The 18,739-nt window shown below is 40.8% G+C and overlaps 1 protein-coding gene across 33 annotated transcripts in view; it reads left to right on the top strand.

Annotated features, from left to right (window-relative positions):
* The window catches only part of ENOX1 (ecto-NOX disulfide-thiol exchanger 1), a 658,487-nt gene that overhangs the window by 211,652 nt on the left and 428,096 nt on the right, over nt 1–18,739 (top strand). For 4 of the 33 annotated variants that reach the window (XM_084981818.1, XM_084981828.1, XM_084981821.1 and 1 more), the window contains one exon: nt 15,409–15,466. The exons of the other annotated variants lie outside the window; for them this stretch is intronic. The gene's annotated coding sequence lies outside the window, so the exon portion shown is untranslated. The remainder of the gene's footprint in view (nt 1–15,408; nt 15,467–18,739) is intronic. 33 annotated transcript variants of the gene reach the window in all.

Here is an 18,739-nt window from a genome sequence, read left to right on the forward strand (position 1 = left end):
CCAAGAGCCCATGGGGCTCCGTAAGAGAACTGCAGCTCCTGGCCGCCTTTGTAGAGTTCTCCCTAGAACTGGAAGGTTAGAGGATTGCACCGTGGTCCAAACCCCCAGATGAATTCAACTGCCTGAACTTCTAGTTTCAGTGGGCTTCTAAACTCCATTGCCCAACTTCTGTGCAGAGCAGGTCATGCATTTGTCAAGAGGAAGAGGAGGAGGAATGCCGATAACTAATATTTACTGATCATCCTGACTGGGAATTGAGTTTTATTTTATTTTATTTATTTTCCTTTTAGGGCCATACCTGTGGCATATGGAATTTCCCACGTTAGGGGTCAAATCAGAGCTGCAGCTGCTAGCCTACACCACAGCTCGTGGCATCGCTGGGTCCTTAACCCATGGGGTAAAGCCGGAGATCGAACCTGCATCCTCATGGATACCAGTTGGGTTCTTCACTCACTGAGCCACAACGGGACCTCCTGAATTGAATTTTGAATAGTCAAGATCGCCCCCTGGGGTAAGGGTGACAAATTGTTTGAAAAGGGGTGCCTGTGGGTGCTGGGTTGGGGGAGGCAATAGAATTACAGATGTGAATGAGTCCTCGAGGGTGCAGCTGCCCCCACCCTCCCTTTCTGATTATTGCTAATCGCAGAGCAATCTCTATAGTTCCTTCCCATTTGCTTCACCTTCCAGGTAAGCTTTGAAGGTTTTGAAGCACTGCTTTTTTGAATTTTTTTTTTTTTTGGCCTCCCATGGCATACGGAATTCCTGAGCCAGGGATCAGATCCGAGCCGAAGTCATGACTTAAACTGCACCTGTGGCAATGCAGGATCCTTACTGACTGTGCCGCGCCAGGGATCGAATCTGCATCCCAGCGCTTCCAAGTCGCTGCTGATCCCATTGCACCACAGGGGGAACTCCAGAAGTGCTGCTTTTAAAAAAAAGAAATAAATTAAGGGACTCTATTTCCTCCCCTTAAATCTGGGCTGCCTTGTGGTTGCTTCAACTAATAGAGTACATCTGCTAAAAGGAAAGAGACGTTTCTTTATTTGCCAAATTTATTTTAAGGCTTTCACTACAGGCAGGGTAACCAAGAGGAGGAAGATGGGGACTTTGCAGCTGCTTCAGGGACCTGGGGGGGGCGGGGGACCCTCCTACAGCAGTGTCCCAGACCTGCTATCTCTCTGCTCACCGCATCCCCAAATAATTGTGTTTCTGATCTCATCAGTAGCTAAGGCTATAGAAGCGTTTCTTCATTTTGGTCCTTTCAAAGGCCGCAGACCTGCAGATGCATTCAGGGCAGAACAGTAGCATCCCTTGGTTGTCCGTGAAACAGTCGGTCCACACCACCTGCAGGAAGGTAAATAGATGAGGAAGTCACTTCAGGAAGCAATCTTTACCAGATCCTAGACTGCTGCTCTCCCGGGAAAACAACGTCCAACCAAAATTTTAAACCATTTATGCTAGCAGGTCTTGCAGTCAGTTGGTGTTTATTCCATTAATGTATGGAAACACTGGTCACATATTGTTACTGAGTAATTATGAATGTTACTAATATTCTTGAGAACTTCAGTGGTAGAGAATATTAAGTTGAACTTTGACAATTTGTGAAATTGTTTTTGTGTGGGTATCAGGCAAAGGAATAGTTATTAGCGACTTCTGCTTGAAATTGATTTTTAGGCTGCCGAAGGATTGTTGACTTTAGCAGATCTAAATTTGACTTTAGGAGAGTTTATGATAAACAGCAGCATTTTGGGGACCTTTCCTCTGCAGAAAAGGATAGTAATCTGGCAAATATCAATTCGCTTGAAGTTGGCTTTGTTGAATTTTGTAGGCTGTTTTAGCAAAAATCTAATTCCTTCCTTTTTTCCCTCCTTCCCTTCCTTCTTTCTATAATATGTTCCATTAAGATGGCATTTTTCAGTGTAGAAAAATCTATAGCAATAACTTTTGCATACTGATGTAAAAATTAAAAAAATCCAACCAAACTAATTTGCGGGATTAACTTAAATCACATTCTAGTAGATGTGTTGATGTCCTATTATTTATGAGTTCATCAGGAGTAAATCAAATAGCCTAGCCCTAGGATTTTGTTTTGTCTGTGTGTGTGTGTGTGTGTGTGTGTGTGTGTTTTATTAAAACGGTGATAGTATTTTTGATCACCTATGCATAAAACTACATGAATGAGGAGTTCCCATCATGCTCAGTGGTAATGAACCCAACCAGTATCCATGAGAATGAGAATTTGATCCCAGGCCTCGTCCAGTGAGTTAAGGATCCAGCGTTGCCATGAGCTATCCTGTAGGTTGCAGACACAGCTCAGATCCCGCATTGCTGGGGCTGTGGTGTAGGTTGACAGCTACAGCTCTGATTTGCCCCCTAGCCTGGGAACTTCCATATATCGTGGGTACAGCCCTAAAAAGCAAAAGACAAACAACAACAAAAACACATGAATGTTCCCATAAGTTACTTAATCACACATTTTACTTGTCCTAGAGACTCAAGATTTGAAGTTACTGCAAATATACTCAGTTATAAGGACTGAATATTTGCGGAAACGTGAATCTGCTGGCATACAGCCAGAAAAGTCTTAAATCTAGAAGTCGCTGAACCTTTATTTTTTAAATTAAACAAATACATATTCCTAACATGATAGATGAGAGAAGCAATAGTAAACCAAAAAATATATGCCGTGGAAATTCCTAAGCTTATGTCACCATCAACTGAGTTCAAGAGAACACAGTAGTACAGTCAGATCTGGCCTCAATAGAGATAAAGATGTGCCTTATTAAGTTCACGCAACATGCTGCTAAATGAAAACTCTACAGATGACATAAGAAAACAGGACTTTTGACACTCCCCTTAAGTCAGCAAAAACTGGCAGTCATGAACATTCAAATAGATATCTAATTACAAGAAGTTGTACTGGCACTTTTTCTTGGATTCCTTTCACATTTCCTGTCTAGTCCAAAAGATGTTCAAATGATTTTTTTTTTCCCCCACTAAGATGAATGATTAAAAATTTGCCGGCCATCCACCGTGAAAAATGCATACAGAGCATTGTGATAATTAGGAGTAATTAGTCTAGAACAGGCTCCAGGAGGCTTTTTGAAGGGGTCTGCAGGCTGCGCCTGCCACCCCCATTGAGGAGCCATGTCGGGGGATTGGTGGGGAGGGGGGTGCTACCTGGAGAAGGTGACACCTGCACATGTGGGGGTTATTGGGAGGGCTTCAAAGCCAAAGCTGGTGTTTCGACTTCAAAGCTTCCCTGGGAAGTCCTCCCTCAAATTCTGTTAGCCCAAAGCTTGATTATCCCTTGGCAGGACTTGTGGGCAGGACTACAAGATGTGCCTTTGAGGGTAAGAGAAGATGCAGGAGGGAAGGAATCAAAGACATACCTGGCTGAGTCCCCAGTTTTGCTCAGTGTTTGCTGCTCATGCTCTTCTGCAGTGCTTTTTTAGGAATTTTAATGAAATAGTTTATACATATCATGAAAAATACATAACGTATATTTACATTGTAAGGAATAGTAAAACAGCAGCTGTGTGTGTCCCCCAGCTTAAGAAATAGAACACTAGACATAAACCACATGCCTCCTGTGTCCCCTTCTCCAGTTTTTTTTTTCCATGATTTTTATTTTTTCCATTATAGTTGGTTTATAGTGTTTTGCCAATTTTCTACTGTGCACCACAATGACCCAGTCACACATAGATGTATACATTCTTTTTCTCACAGGATCATGCTCCATCATAAGTGACTAGATAGAGTTCCCAGTGCTGCACAGCAGGAGCTCATGGCTTACCTATTCCAAGTAACAGACCCATCTCCATCTGTTAATCCCAGACTCCCAGTCCATCCCACTCCCTCCCCCTCCCCCTCGGCAACCACTGGTCTCTTCTCTAAGTCCATGGGTTTCTTTTCAGTGGAAAGGGTTTTTTTTTTTGTGCCGTATATTAGATTCCAGATATAAGTGATATCATACGGTACTTGTCTTTCTCCTTCTGACTTTCTTCACTTAGTATGAGAGTCTCCAGTTCCATCCATGCCCTTCTCCCATTTTATCCTCTCCCCTCCGTCTTTCCTTTGATCATTGTGCTCTTAGGTTTTTTCTGTATGTGTATGTGTCTCTAGACAACATACTGTTTTATATGTTTTTGAAGTTTATATAAAGTGATACTCTATTTTGTTTTTTTTGTTTTTTAAACTCAACGTTGTTTTCCTGAGATGGGGATTAGTGAAGCCACACTTCATTAATTTTCACTGTTGTGAAATACAAACTCTTCTTTTTTCACTGTTGTGAAATATAAACTCTTCCAAAAGCTTTTAATGATCTGTTGATGGACAGGATTTTTTTTTTTTTTTTTTGCTGCTGTAAACAGTGCTGTCATGACCTTTGACCTTTCTCAGGTCTCTGATGCATATGTACATATGTTTCTCTGGGGAATATATTTAATCATTGAAATGATTCATCCGTGGATGTGTGCATCTTCAAATAAGATGCTAAATTATTTTCTAAAGTTGTTACAGTGATTAGACTAATTTTCTACCAGTTCTCAATGCTTGGAGTTCTTATCCACATTTGGAAACGACGAGTTTTTAAATTTCTTCCGAGTCTTAGCAGTCAAATGGTATCTCGTGGTTTAAATTTCTCTGGATATTTGAGCATCTCTTCATAAGCTTATCGGGCATTTATGCTTCCTCTTCTTTGAAATATGTTTCTGACATTTGCCTATTCCTCAGTTGGGCTGTCTTGATCTTTTGATTTAAAAGCATTTTAATATATTCTGTATAACATCCTTTTGGGGTGTTACTTCGACTGCATTTGTGGATTAGCCCTTTACTTTCCTTATGGTATCTACTGATAAAGAAAACTTTAATTGTAATACGTTTCTTGTCATTTTCTTTTGTCTATTTTTCACAGCCACTTTCACATTTTCCATTTTCTCTGTTGCTTTATTCTGTAATCTGCATTATATTTTGTAAAGCCTGTCTTCTAGTTCACTGAGGATTTTTTTTTTTCAGGTATGTTCAAGTTTGTGGTGTTAACCTATTGTTCAGCTTTAATTTCAATCTTTTTTTTTTTTTGTCTTTTTAGGGTTGCACTTGCGGCATATGGAAGTTCCCAGGCTAGGGGTCGAATCGGAGCTGTGGCCACCTGCCTACACCATAGCAACATGGGATCTGAGGTGTGTCTGCAACCTACACCACAGCTCATGGCACTGCTGGATCCTTAACCTGCTGAGCGAGGCCAGGGATTGAACCTGCATCCTCAAGGATACTAGTCAGATTCATTTCCACTGAGCCATGACAGGAACTCCTAATTTTTTTTTTTTTCCAAAACATCTATTTTGTTATCTTCTGACCCTGAATGTTTTTTGATAGTCTCATTTTTTTGCACATTAAAGATGTTTTCTTTTTCACTTCTTTAATTGTTTGGAACACAAATATTTTATATTCTACATCAGATAATGCTAATCTTTGAGGTCATTGAGGCTTCGAATCTTCGGTTTGCTGGGGCTTCTTACCCTCACCTGTGGTGATTTGCTTCCTGGCCTTCCGTTTGTAGCATTTGATTATGAGCTCATCTTTGCCTGAATTTAATCCGTGGGAATTACAAGGCGCCTATATTAAGGTGTTGTGTCTGCCTCCAAATTCATATGTTGCAACTTTAACTCCCTGTGTGACTACATATCTGAAGATGGGATCTTTAGGAGGAAATTGAGGTGAAGTTAGATTGTAAGGCTGGGTCCCTAATCCCATAAGGCTGTGGTTTTATAAGAAGAGGAAGAAGGAAATCTCTGTCTATCTTCCCACCATGTGAGAACACAATGAGAAAGTGACCCTCTGCAAGCTCGAAGGGGAGCTCTCACCAGAACTTGGCCATGCTGATACCCTGATCTCAGAGTTCCCGCTTCTAGACTTAGGAGAACTGGATGGCTCTTGTTGAAGCTACCCAGTCTATGGTATTTTTATTGCAAGCCTGAGATGCCTAAGACATTGAGCTGCTGTTTCTCCAGAGGAGACCTGCCTATATTTCAGCTGGGCATCCAGGAGTACTGCCGACGTAGGAGAGCTTTTATGTAATTATTTGGCCTGGGGTTTTCTGAAGTGTAGATTTGAAGTCCACATTCAAGTGACATCTGGTCTCCTATTGTAGATTCTAAGGGGGAAATTTATTAGCTTTATTATTATTATTGTTATTATTATTATTATTTTGCTTTTTTTTTTTTTGAGGCCGCACCCATGGCATATTGAAGTTCCCAGGCTAGGGGTCGAATCAGAGCTGTAGCCACCGGCCTACATCCTGCCTCAGCAATGCAGGATCCGAGCCACATCTGTGACCTACACCACAGCTCACAGCAATTGTAGATCCCCGACCCACTGAACGAGGCCAGGGATCAAACCTGCATCCTCTTGGATACTAGTTGGATTTGTTTCCGCTACACCACAACAGGAACTCCCTATTATTAGTTTTTAAAATCCTGGGAGTGCAGGGACAGATAGGCTTCCTATTTCCTCTGCAGAGGGAACAGGGTTTACTTTCACTGAGAGTGGGCTCCTTCCAATACACGCTGAGTTTAGGAACCTCAGGGGTATCAACCTTCTCTCTCCCATTAATGGCCAAGGCCATAGGTACCTGGTTTCAGTCATCTGTCCTCAGGGAAGCCTCAGCTTCAGGCTTTCCTTACCATCCTGATTTTAGTTTGTGGATTCCATCTTTCATTCACTTCCTTCATTTTTGGAGAGCTCAGCAGTGTGCTTTTATCTAAGTGCGTTATAATAAATAAATCCTCATTTTCCTTGCATCAGAGTACTAGGCACTGTTGTATCGATGATACTGGTTCCTATCACGGGTTCGTGTTTTGATCTTATTCTTTATACTTTTAAGTGTTATGTGGATTCCTCAGCCATAGTCTCACAGCAGAGGAAAGACGACAAAGTTTAAGCATTAGTTTGATTATTGATTATTATTATCGAATAAAAGCAGTAGAGCTCCAGAAGGGTACAGTGACTCTTTTGATCTGATAGTGAGCAAAGGAACTAAGGCTGGGATCCAGATTTTTCCACTCCAAATCCACTCACATTCCATGTTTTGTTTTTAATGAGACAATATTGAATCTGCCTTTATAGGATGTCAAAAATGTTTTTCTGATGCGCCTGGTTCAATTTTATGAGGTCATTGTGAGAAAGTGAAATGTACTTAATGTAGTTAAGTTAATAGAAACATACTTAGACTGGATTGATAATTTTTTCCAGGAGCCAATTAGAAATTACCTTTTTTTAAAATTTATCTTATCCCATTTCACTTCCAAAACATAAAACATAATTTGCACCTTTGTTTTCATTACTTTATCAGAAGGGTGGATTAACTTAGAAGGAATCCACTTCTCTCAACTCTGTCTTTCTCATTGTAGACTTAAATGAGAAAAATAAACAGATTAACAAAATCAGAGGATAACTCCTAAAACCATTTCCGCATGGTCTGTCCATATCGTTATTTCTGTGATTATGGCTTCTAAAATGAAGTCGTATCAGCTGATAGTTAAAGAAGATGTGTATTTATTTTTACTTTGAATTAAGCTGTTATCCACATAAACATACAGCCCATATTTAAAAGCGAAGGAAACTGCTAGAGAACTTGGTGAGGCTCTCATTTGAGTCAAATGGTCCCAGTTATAGAGTGGAACGTCACGTCAAAATGAACTATACTGTCAGTGCTTCAGACAGTTCTTTGCAAAGATGTAAGTATTTTTATTATTCTAGAAAAAGAAACTGATAAATTACCCTAGCCATCATAAAGAATGGAATTGAAATACAAGTATTCTGCAGGTAAAAAGTCATTCTTACCCTGTTACTCAGGGAAGTGAGTCGGCAATATAGGACGATTATCAAAAAGGCGAACATGATCTGGGTTGTATTAACCAGAATATAGCACATAAGAATCGTGAAATAATTCCCTAACAGTGTTAGACATTGATAAAATCCATATTAGAGTCTAATTTTCATTTCCCTATTTTGAACCTTATATGGGGAAATTGGATGCGGGCCAGAGAAAAGGAATGAAAATTATTTGAAAGTATAAAAACTTATCTATGCTGCAAACTGAATGAAAGTGGAATTCTTTATAACCAAGGAAGGAAAATGTACAGCTGGCGTAAGGATAGCTTGGTAGCAGAATTGAGGCTGACAGATGTCTCTTGTCCTAAATGTATCTTCTAAGGTGAAGTTCTTAGCACTGGAAGAAGTGGCCATGATGCCAGGCTGGGTTGTTCTCATATCACCTCTCAAATGTAGCACCTGCTCATTGGGAATACAGGGGGTGTGGGGGCACGGTGTCCTGCTGAGTTCATTCTCAACGTAATTCCAAACCCTGATTTGAGTGAGAGCTAGGAGAAAGATAGGGAAGGCCTATGTCAGAGGTCATGAGAATAGAAGCCTTGTCCTTCCTACTTGTTCAGAGTGAGGGCTGAGCTAGGCACTGACAAAGAGATGGAGAGAGGTCCCAGCCTTCAAGGAGGTCACGGTCAAGGGCTTGCCAGCACATTTGGCTCAGGATTGAAAGCTATGGGGGAGTTTACCACTTAGCCAAGCAGTGAGGGAACTCAGGGTAAAGATGAAGTCCCAAGTGCGAATGGAATGTTGCATGGTGCACAAAGTTTAAACAGAGGACAGAGATTAAAATCGGGTAGTTAGGGAGTTCCCGTCGTGGCGCAGTGGTTAACGAATCCGACTAGGAACCATGAGGTTGCCGGTTTGGTCCCTGGCCTTGCTCAGTGGGTTAACGATCCGGCATTGCCGTGAGCTGTGGTGTAGGTTGCAGACACGGCTCGGATCCCGTGTTGCTGTGGCTCTGGCGTAGGCAGGTGGCTACAGCTCTGATTCGACCCCTAGCCTGGGAACCTCCATATGCCGTGGGAGCGGCCCAAAGAAATAGCAAAAAAAAAAAAAAAAAAAAAAAAGCCAAAAAAATAAAAATAAAATAAAAAAAAAGAAAAAGAAAAAGGAAAAGTCAAAAACCACATGATCATCTCAACAGATGCAGGAAAAACATGTGACAAAGTCCAACATCCATTCCTGATTAAAAAAAAAAAAATCGGGTAGTTAGAAGGGGTGTCAGTGATGAGCCATTTGGCTTGAGACTTGATCAGATTTGTGCCTTGTAAAGATGCTCTAGGGACATTTTGAAGACTGAACTTGCTCAGGTTGGGGTTGGGGAGAGAGTGGCCTAAGTAGATTCAGGGGACTGGTGAAGACTCCAGGATACAGATCTATCTCAGCCTGTACCCATGGGAGATGAGAACAGATGGTTGGGAGGGAACAGGAAGAGTTTACAAGGCAGAGTCAGTAGGTCTTGGCAAGTCATGTGCAAGAGCGATTGATGAGTCTAAGGATGCTTCTGGGTGGTACCATAGAGTGAGAAGAGAATTGGTGACATGAGTATCTTATGGCTGCTGTAACAAATGACCACAAAAGTACTGCTTTGCAATAGTACAAATTGTTATCTTACAATGGTGGTCAGAAGTCTGAAATGGGTTTCATTGGGTTAAAATCAAGATGTCAACCTGGCTTTGCTTCCTCCATACATTCTAGGAAAGAATCCTTCCTTGCTTCTTGCAGCTCCTGGAGGCTGGGTACAGTCTTCGCTTCATGGCGCCCTTCTGTCTTCAAAATCATCAGTGGCCAATCACGCCTTTGCCACATTAACTCACTCAGCATTGACTCTTGTGCCTTGCTCTTGTCAGCACCTTTGTGGCTCTTTCGAGCCTACCCAGATAACCTCAGGATTCTCAACCAGATCACATCTCCCCAATCCCCCTTTGCCTTGTAAGGCAATATTATCTGGGCATTGGGACATGGACACCTTTGGGGGACCAACATTGATTCTCTCTTCGTAGAGATGAAGAATGTGAATTCAGCTCGTGCCTGTGCAGTTGATAGTAAGTTGGGGACAGTTGGGTACATGATGCTCATTTGCAGATAGAGATTTTAGTGACCTAAGACTTTGATTTTAGTTTGGGGTTGAATAGTAGTAAGGTCTGAAATGGCAGAGTCTGTGGCATGAGATGCAATGACAGCTGAGTCTAGAGACCTGGGGACCACTGAAATAGAAGAGTGGAGAGAGAAAGAGGGGTCTGCAAAGATGAGGGAACATGAGAAGAAGAGGAGGAAAACCAAGAGTGGGCATCTTTTTTCTTTTTTTTTTTTTGTGCATTTTAGGGCTGCACCTGTGGCATATGGACATTCCCGGGCTACATCTGCCAGCCTGCAACACCACAGCCACAGCCACACAGGATCCAAGCCGCGTCTGTAACCTATACCACAGCTCATGGCAACGCTGGATCCCTAACCCCCTAACCCAGGGATCGAACCCACATCCTCATGGATCCTAGTTGGGTCCCGTTCCAAACAAGGGCTGGATCAATGTGAGGGACAGGCAAAAAAAGTAAATAACTCCTATACTTCCTGCTAGGAGAGCATGAGGCATGTCAACCTCTTTGTTTTACGTGGTCTTTAACGGCAACTCCTGTATTCAGAGTGAACCACAAAGTTCTCATTTCATGAGATTTCATTGCTTTTGAAATGGCACCTGGTAACAGGGTAACAGGTTTGTTGAAACTCCTTTTCTCAAAAAGTATATCAACAAGGGTTGGAATAGGGCCCTTTTGCACCGTTCTCACCTGGTATCAGTTTCTCACATTATATCCCTAGTCTCTGCTCTGTTTAATACTCTGTTCTTAGCAGACCTCCTGGTGCAGTTCCAATAGGACCATTGAGCCAGTTGCGCATAACAAGTTACACGTCCCTTTTGAGACTCGATGTTATGGCTGTCGCACAGGCTTACTCATTTTTGGTGAAACTTTAGAACCCAGGTTAGTATCTGGGCTTCATGAAAAAGAAAATGGGAAGAGGATGAGTGTGCATCGTGGTGTGTGGGTGTGTGAAATACCTGCTTCCAAACCAACCATCTAATGAAACCAGCAATGCCATCCTGCCTGCTTTTCTCATTCCCACCCCTGTGCCTTGAAGTGATGGTTCTTGTGGCTTTTTGGCTTCTGCAGAAGCTGTTCCTGTCAGCTTACTGGCTAGCTGGTGGTAATTAGACTTCCTCAGTCAGAAGCTTGAGTGCGTTTCATGCTGCCATGATTCAGCTGTGGGCTGAGAGTGGGGCTGGCTACCGCCCTGCTGCTTCTCAGATCTTAATTCTTCATTCTCTGCACACACAGTAATATTGTAGGGAAAACCGTTTCTTGAAAGTCTTCAGCATGCTTTTTTGCTTGTATATTTTGGGTTTGTGTGTGTGCATGCACCACACATGCAGGTGTGTAAGGATCTGTGCTTGGGATGGTTGGGATACAAAGGTACACAAGACAGGGTGCTTCTCATCAAATTTGTTTTAGTCTAGTAGGAGAAGTCATGCTTGACAAGTAGAGATACCTGTAATTCAGGGTTAAAGACATGTTCTGTGGAAGAGGGAGGAAGGGGGGAGAGAGAATGAGAGAGAGCGCGTTTCAGGTGCTTAGCACAAAGAGAGAAGTTTCCGATGGGAGAATCAAGGAAGCTTTTCTTATTTAATATTTATTTTTTATGTATTTTTAAAATTATAGTTGATTTACAATGCTGTGCCAATTTTAGCTGCACAGCGTAGTGACCCAGTCGTAGATATCATTCTTTTTCGCATGTTATCTTCCAACATGTTCTATCCCAAGAGATTAGATATAGTTCCTTGTCCTGTGCAGTAGGACCTCATTGCTTATCCATTCTAAATGGAATAGTTCACATCTACTCACCCCAAGCTCCCAGCCCATCTCACTATTTCCCCCCCGCCCCCTTGGCAACAACAGGGCTGTTCTCCATATCTATGAGTCTCTTTCTGTTCGGTAGATAGATTCATTTGTGCCATACTTTAGATTCCACATGGAAGTGATATCATATGGTATTTGTCTTTCTCTTTCTGACTTACTTCACGTAGTATGAGAATCTCTAGTTGCATCCATATTGCTGCAAATGGCATTATTTCATGCCTTTTCATGGCAGAGTAATATTTCATTGTCTACATGTACCACATCTTCTTAATCCATTCAGCTATTGATGGCCATTTATGTTGTTTCCCTATGTTGGCTATTATGAATAGTGCTGCTGTGAGATAGGGATGCATGTATCTTTTTGAATTATAGTTTTGTTTGGGGTTGGGATTGCTGGATCATATGGACATTCTACATTTAGTGTTTTTTAGGAAGCTCCATACCGTTTTCCATAGTGGTTGTACCGATGTACATTCCCACCAACGGTGTAGGAGGGTTCATTTTTTCCATACCGTTTCTGGAGTTTGTTATTTGTAGACTTTCTGATCATGGGCATTCTGACTAGTGTGAGATGGTACCTCATTGTAGTTTTGATTGGCATTTCTCTAATAATTAATACAGTTTTGATGGGTGAATATTTAGAACTCGGAAGAAGTTGGGGCCCCTGATATTCCAAACACATGTACACAATTAACAAAGGTCCAGTGATTGAAAATAGTATTAAGTACACGAAGGACTGAAAGCCGTAGTGTAGCTGTCATTGGAGTGGTGGGATTAATGTGGAAGGGAAAACTAGTGTATGCTAAAGGGCATGGAATGCCATAGTGAGGAATTTGGTGTTGGCAGATTTCTTCCTGTTTTTTATCTTGATTTTATGCTTTACATTCCAGAAATGTATATAAATTCCATCTGGCCATGTGTATTCTTTTATTTGTTGCTAGATTCTGTTTGTCAATATTTAGTTTCAGATTTTTGCATTGCTCTTACCAAGTAAGTTTGCACTACAATTTTCTATTTTGTGTAGTCTGTCAGATTTTGGTATCAATGTACTATTGCTTTGTAAAAGAAACTTGGAAACCACCCTTGTCTTTTTCCTCTTATGCTCTGGAAGAGTTTGAATGCTAGAATTATCTGTTATTTTAAAGTTTTGGCAAGATGTATTGTGAAACCATCTAGGCTGTGTGTGTGTGTGTGTGTGTGTGTGTGTGTGTGTGTGTGTGTGTATGGCCAGTTTTGGGGGTAACCATTTACTTCCTTTATTTGCATGGTAATTGGTCTGATTAGACTTTTTGTTGGAAAAAGTTTGGCATAGTATATGTTTTCTATGGATGAAAATTATCTCTTTCATCCAGGTTTTACAGTTTATTTGTATAGAGTTGAGCAAAGAAATCTGCTATGATTTCTTAGAAATGTCTTCTATATTGTGTTATTTGCCTCTTGTTGTTTCTTATTTTGTGTAATTGCATCAGCCCCCTTCCTCTTCCTTGATTTGATGAGCTAATAGTTTAATTACTAGCTTTTGATTTATTAATCCTCTACTCTTCTTTCTTCTAATGAATTTATACTTGTATATGTTTCTTTTTCTGCTCTCTTTGGCTTTTCTTTCCTTTAACATCCTAACTTGGATCCATCATTCCTCCCTCCCTTCCTTCCTTGTTCTCTTTCTCTCTCTCTCTTCCTTTATAGCTGATTTATAATTGCTGTTCAATTTCTGCTATACAGCCTAGTGACCCAGTCATGCATATACCTCCATTTTTTTTTTCATATTATCTTTCATCATGTTCTACCCCAAGAGACTGGCCATAGTTCCCTGTGCTGTACAGTAGGACCTCATTGCTTATCCATTCTAAATGTAGTGGTTTGCCTCTGTTAACCCCGGACTCCCCATCCATCCCACTTGCTCCTGCCTCCTCCCCCTTGACAACCATGACTCTGCTCTCTGTGTCTGTGAGTCTGCTTCTGTCCCTTGCTATAGGCTCATTTGTGCCATATTTTAGATTGCACATATAAGTGATGTCATATGGTATTGGTCTTTCTCTTCTGACTGAAAGCACCCGATCTACCTTATTCATTTTTTATTTGCTCTTGTTTATTAGTAAACTGTTTAAGTCTATGAATTTTCCTTTGAGCACTACTTTAGCCATCCCATGGGTTTTTTTCATGTAGTTTTCTAGATGTTATTTTTGACCCCCAAATTATGAGTTAACGTTTTCAGATAACAGGGTATTTTTTTCTATTTTTATTAGTCATTGACATCTTTATTGCATTATGATTAAAAATGTTTTAATATTGTTAGTCATTGAAAGCTTTATTTCATTATGATTAAATAATGTTTTCATATTCTCCTATGTGGGGAAATTTATTGATGTTTTATTTATGGCATAATATATTGTCAAATTTTGTGTCTATTTGATGGATACTGTAAAAGAAGATATTTTTCTCTGTCTTTAGGCTACAGATGTGATCTATACTAATTAGATCTGCTATTTAAATTATGGTTTTCAGATATTCCATATCATTAACTTTTTTGTGCACTTGATTTATCATGAATGGAAGAGATAATTTTCTGCTCCTCATCTGTTTGACATTTCATCCTCTGTCCCCTGATGACCTTTTAGGTAGGGACAATTCTGAAGGGCTCCCCTGGGTATTTCAGGGTCTTTACCTTCTCCAGCTGCCATACAGTTTAGGCTGGTAGACTCCTCCGGTTTGATAACCAAAAACACCCTCAGAATACAAGAGACATTTGTACCCCTTGTGGTTGGAAAATATGTTTTTTAATCTTTTTTTCCTCTCATTTCTATGGTAGTTCTCTGCTTTATGAGAAAATTCAAGATTTTTTAGAAATTATTTTCATTATGTATGAAATATTTTTTTTTCCTCTCTGGGGATCTGATGAAACCAATTAAATAGTGACGGCACAAGGAGCCAGTAAAAATCAGAGGTTATGAAAATTGCTAGAGTCAGACCCTTCTCATTCCAATATTTTGTTCTTACTAGGGTGTAGGAGACTACAAGAAAGGTCTACCAAATAAACTAATTCTCCCAGTGGCCTTAGCATAAATATATATGTCATATTCCAGCAGAGTCCTAACTTTTATTATCATCTGCTGCAATTAATCTCTCCAAGGGTGAGCTATATTAAAGGGACAGGTTCTTGAATGTAAATAGGGCGTGCTAAATAACATACAGACCAGCAATTTAAAACTTCTTTGGTCCAAAAATAAATTCCTAATAAAGACACAGGCAAATTTCTATACATATGGCACAAAAAACCTCAGGGTTCCACTGAAAGAAGGCGGAAGCTTATCTGTAAAAAATAAACTCTGAAGTTCTCGGGACTCAAGAGGAGCTCAGTAAACATTGTGTGCAAACCGTCTGGAAGGAGTATAACATTTTCAAAGTAACTTTCGGCTAGCTCATCAGAATGTGAAAGAATCCGCCCCCCCCATGTGTGGATGGGATTTGAAACAGCTTAGCTGAAGCTAACACACATTGACATCAAAGTCTTTTGTAGGGTGGTTGAAAATGACTTTTATTGCTTTAGAAAGGAGAACACGAGGGTATTTTTAGGTATTCACCTGAGCCTACGGCATCTTTCTCGGTACAGCTATTGTGGTCGGCACCTGAACATCCCTTGCAGAGGAGCTGCTCCAAATCCACTGTTGGTGAGAATGAAGTCGTAATATGTCTACACATGCTTATCATGTCACTGGTTGGCACTAAAAAGGTCTGTTGTTATTTACAAAACCAAAAGCAAAGGAAGCTGAAGTCGGCTGATTAAGCAACACAGACTCCTAATTTGTAGAGGATTTAATATGATAAAAATTTCCGTTATGTGAACATTGATGCAGAGTGCCGTTTAATGGTTTTTTTCTGGCGTAGCAGGTGATTGAGGAGTTGTGTTTCTTAAGGACATGAGTGTCCCATGGATTTAGAAGAAGCCCACTGATTCATTCTTTCACTCTAAACCTAGATTTAGAGTTTTGAGGTCTTGCCTTGTTTTTAAAAAGACCCGCTCCCAGCTGCTTGCACCTGCACATATGGTCCTTCTAGCGCAGCCCAGCTCTGCCCTCTGTGGGACCATCTCAAAGAAATCCTTGAAGACTCCCTTTCGCTACCCTCTCGAGGGCCTCTAGGGAGATGTCACCTTGTTCCCAGTTTCCTATCCTTCTGCCTGCGGTAAGATAAAGCCTTCTTTCAATGGGAATATATATATATATATATATATTTTTTTTTTTTTTTTGTCTTTTGTCTTTTGTTGTTGTTGCTATTTCTTGGGCTGCTCCCGCGGCGTATGGAGGTTCCCAGGCTAGGGGTTAAATTGGAGCTGTAGCCACCGGCCTACGCCAGAGCCACAGCAACGCGGGATCCGAGCCAAGTCTGCAACCTACACCACAGCTCACGGCAACACCGGATCGTTAACCCACTGAGCAAGGGCAGGGACCGAACCCGCAACCTCATGGTTCCTAGTCGGATTTGCTAACCACTGCGCCACGACGGGAACTCCCCTCAATGGGAATATATTTAAATTCTTCCTTTCCCATTAAGAAGCATAGGGTTTGTTTTTTTTTTTTTTTTTGGTCTTTTGTTTGCTTTTTTTTTTTTTTTGAGCATTTCAAGATCTCAACATCTTTGTAATTTCTTCCCTTCAGTATCTGTTAGTTGTCTTGATCATGAGCCATCTAAGCAAGTCTAACTCTTTGTGTCCCCAAGAACATCTGTGCCCCCGTTTCCGTGTTGACCCACCCCTCACACCTCATGGTCTTGTGAGGAGATCAGGAGCACAGACACCAAGGGTCAGAGGTCAACAGGAAGTTCTCCATGTACAGAAAAGACATCCCCTCTCTTGTGAAAATAATATAGATTCATCTTCTGGGGCCAGCAGGCTAAAATGCTCTTTGATTTTGCATCTGGGAACTGTGCTATGTTCTTCTTAGCTTTAGTTTACTTTGTTGGTCGTGACCATAGGATCGGAAGGTTGCAAGAGTAGGAAGGGGGATGTTGAAAGCTATCTAATGTAAATGACTTTCTGCTGCATAAATCTCCTCTCCAATATCTCCATCAAGTGGATAACACGTCTCTGTTTGAACATCTCTGGGTTCAGAAAACTCACTCCTAAAACCATCTGAGGATAGAAAATCCTTTATTTTGTTAAGCCACCATTCTTTTTTCAGTTACTTCAACCCATTATGGAGTTATTTTATTAAGTGCTTGGTCAGTCCCAGGCTCTATTCTAGACACTTTTAGTCTTCAAGCAACATCAACATGACTTGATTTTACTGATAAGAAACCCAAGTCCTGGAAAAGTTAAGTCGCTTACCCATGGTTGCACGCTAGAGGAAAAAAAAATCAGGAACTAGAATTCTTAGCTAAGCAATAGGATTTCTCATCCCACACTCTTAATTAGTCCTATAATACTTAATAAATTGAATATGACATCCAGAATAGGTATAAAATTAATAAATCTTTCAGTTATAAAGTTTTATCAATCATTGGGGGGGAGGAAATGGAATATGGAATTAAGCAAAAATATTTGAAATTCTTGTTTATTCATTCATTCAACAAAGGTACCTTCTAAGATTTGGCATCTTATAGATGCTGCAGATAAAAGAGTGAACAAGACCTGATCGAATTGAGCTGACATTCTAGGAAGAGAAGGCAGAAATAAACAGTGAACAGGAAAGTATCAGATAATGATCAGAGGAAAATCAAGCAAGGAGACTTTATTATAAATGTTGAGTGATTCTACTTTTGATAGGAAGGCCTTTCTGAGAAGGTAACATTTGAACTAAGAACAAGTATTTGTTACATTTATTATTACTAAGACCTAGAAATAGAAGTTTTCATACCTGTCAGAATTTTTGGAAACAAAATAAAATTCTCATTGGTCAAAATATATTTTTCCCAACTTACCTCTTTTCTTCTACTTAGAATACAGTTGAGTTTGAGTCAGCTCTTGGTTGAGATAACTTTTATTGATATTTCCAGGTTGTATTTAAATCTTTCCCTTGGAGTTCCCATTGTGGCTTAGGAGTTAACCAATCCGACTAGGAATTGTGAGGTTGCGGGTTCGATCCCTGGCCTTGCTCAATGGGTTAAGGATCCCGTGTTGTCATGAGCTCTGGTGTAGGTCACAGACGCAGCTCGGATCCCGCGTTGCTGTGGCTCTGGTGTAGGCCGGTGGGTACAGCTCCAATTGGACCCCTAGCCTGGGAACCTCCATATACCGTGGGAGTGGCCCTAGAAATGGCAAAAAGACCAAAATAAATAAAATAAATCTTTCCCAACCAGAAGCGAAGCCCAGTGGTCTCCTCCACCTTGCTGTCTACCCTGGGATTTGGATGAGTTCTTGGTGTTCTTCCCAAGTCGTGTTTTGATCAGTTTGCATCAGAGGCTGGATGGCTTGCAGTGGCTGACCTATGTATTCAGATAAACTCTGAACAAAACTAGGTGTGTTTGTTTTTCCTCCTCCTCCTCTCTAATTATGTGTTACATGCACATTGTATCGAGTTGCCCATAAAAATCAATCAAGGTTCCCATTTCCCTTTCTCTCTAGTTTGCCATTCTGCACAGTTTGCTCCAAGGGTTCTGTGACTGCGGGCAATTACAGGAGCTGTGACTTTAAGAATGAAGGCTTTTGCTCTCCAAGGAGTGTGCACTAGCATCGGGAGGTAGAAGGAGACGGAGAATGCTAAGAGCTGGAAGAGTCATCCAGGGTTGCTACAAATGGTTGAGATTTCTGTCTGGAATACTCTTTCTTCTACAGTTTGCATGGTTTAAAAGAAAAAAAAAATCCTGTTGATCGTTGAAGATTTAGCTAAAACAGGCTTTTTTATCTTTTCAGGCTTTTTCAGACACTCATTTCTTTACCCAGGTCCATCCTCCATCTGGCCTCCTAAGCAGCTGTGTCCTGGGTATGGCTCTCTGCCTTTAGTGTT

Source organism: Sus scrofa, chromosome 11 (genome assembly GCF_054392235.1).
Source record: "Sus scrofa isolate SSC_HxYL_T2T_F1_AM1 chromosome 11, Sscrofa_HxYL_maternal_Yorkshire_Landrace_v2.0, whole genome shotgun sequence".
Lineage (NCBI taxonomy): Eukaryota > Metazoa > Chordata > Mammalia > Artiodactyla > Suidae > Sus > Sus scrofa.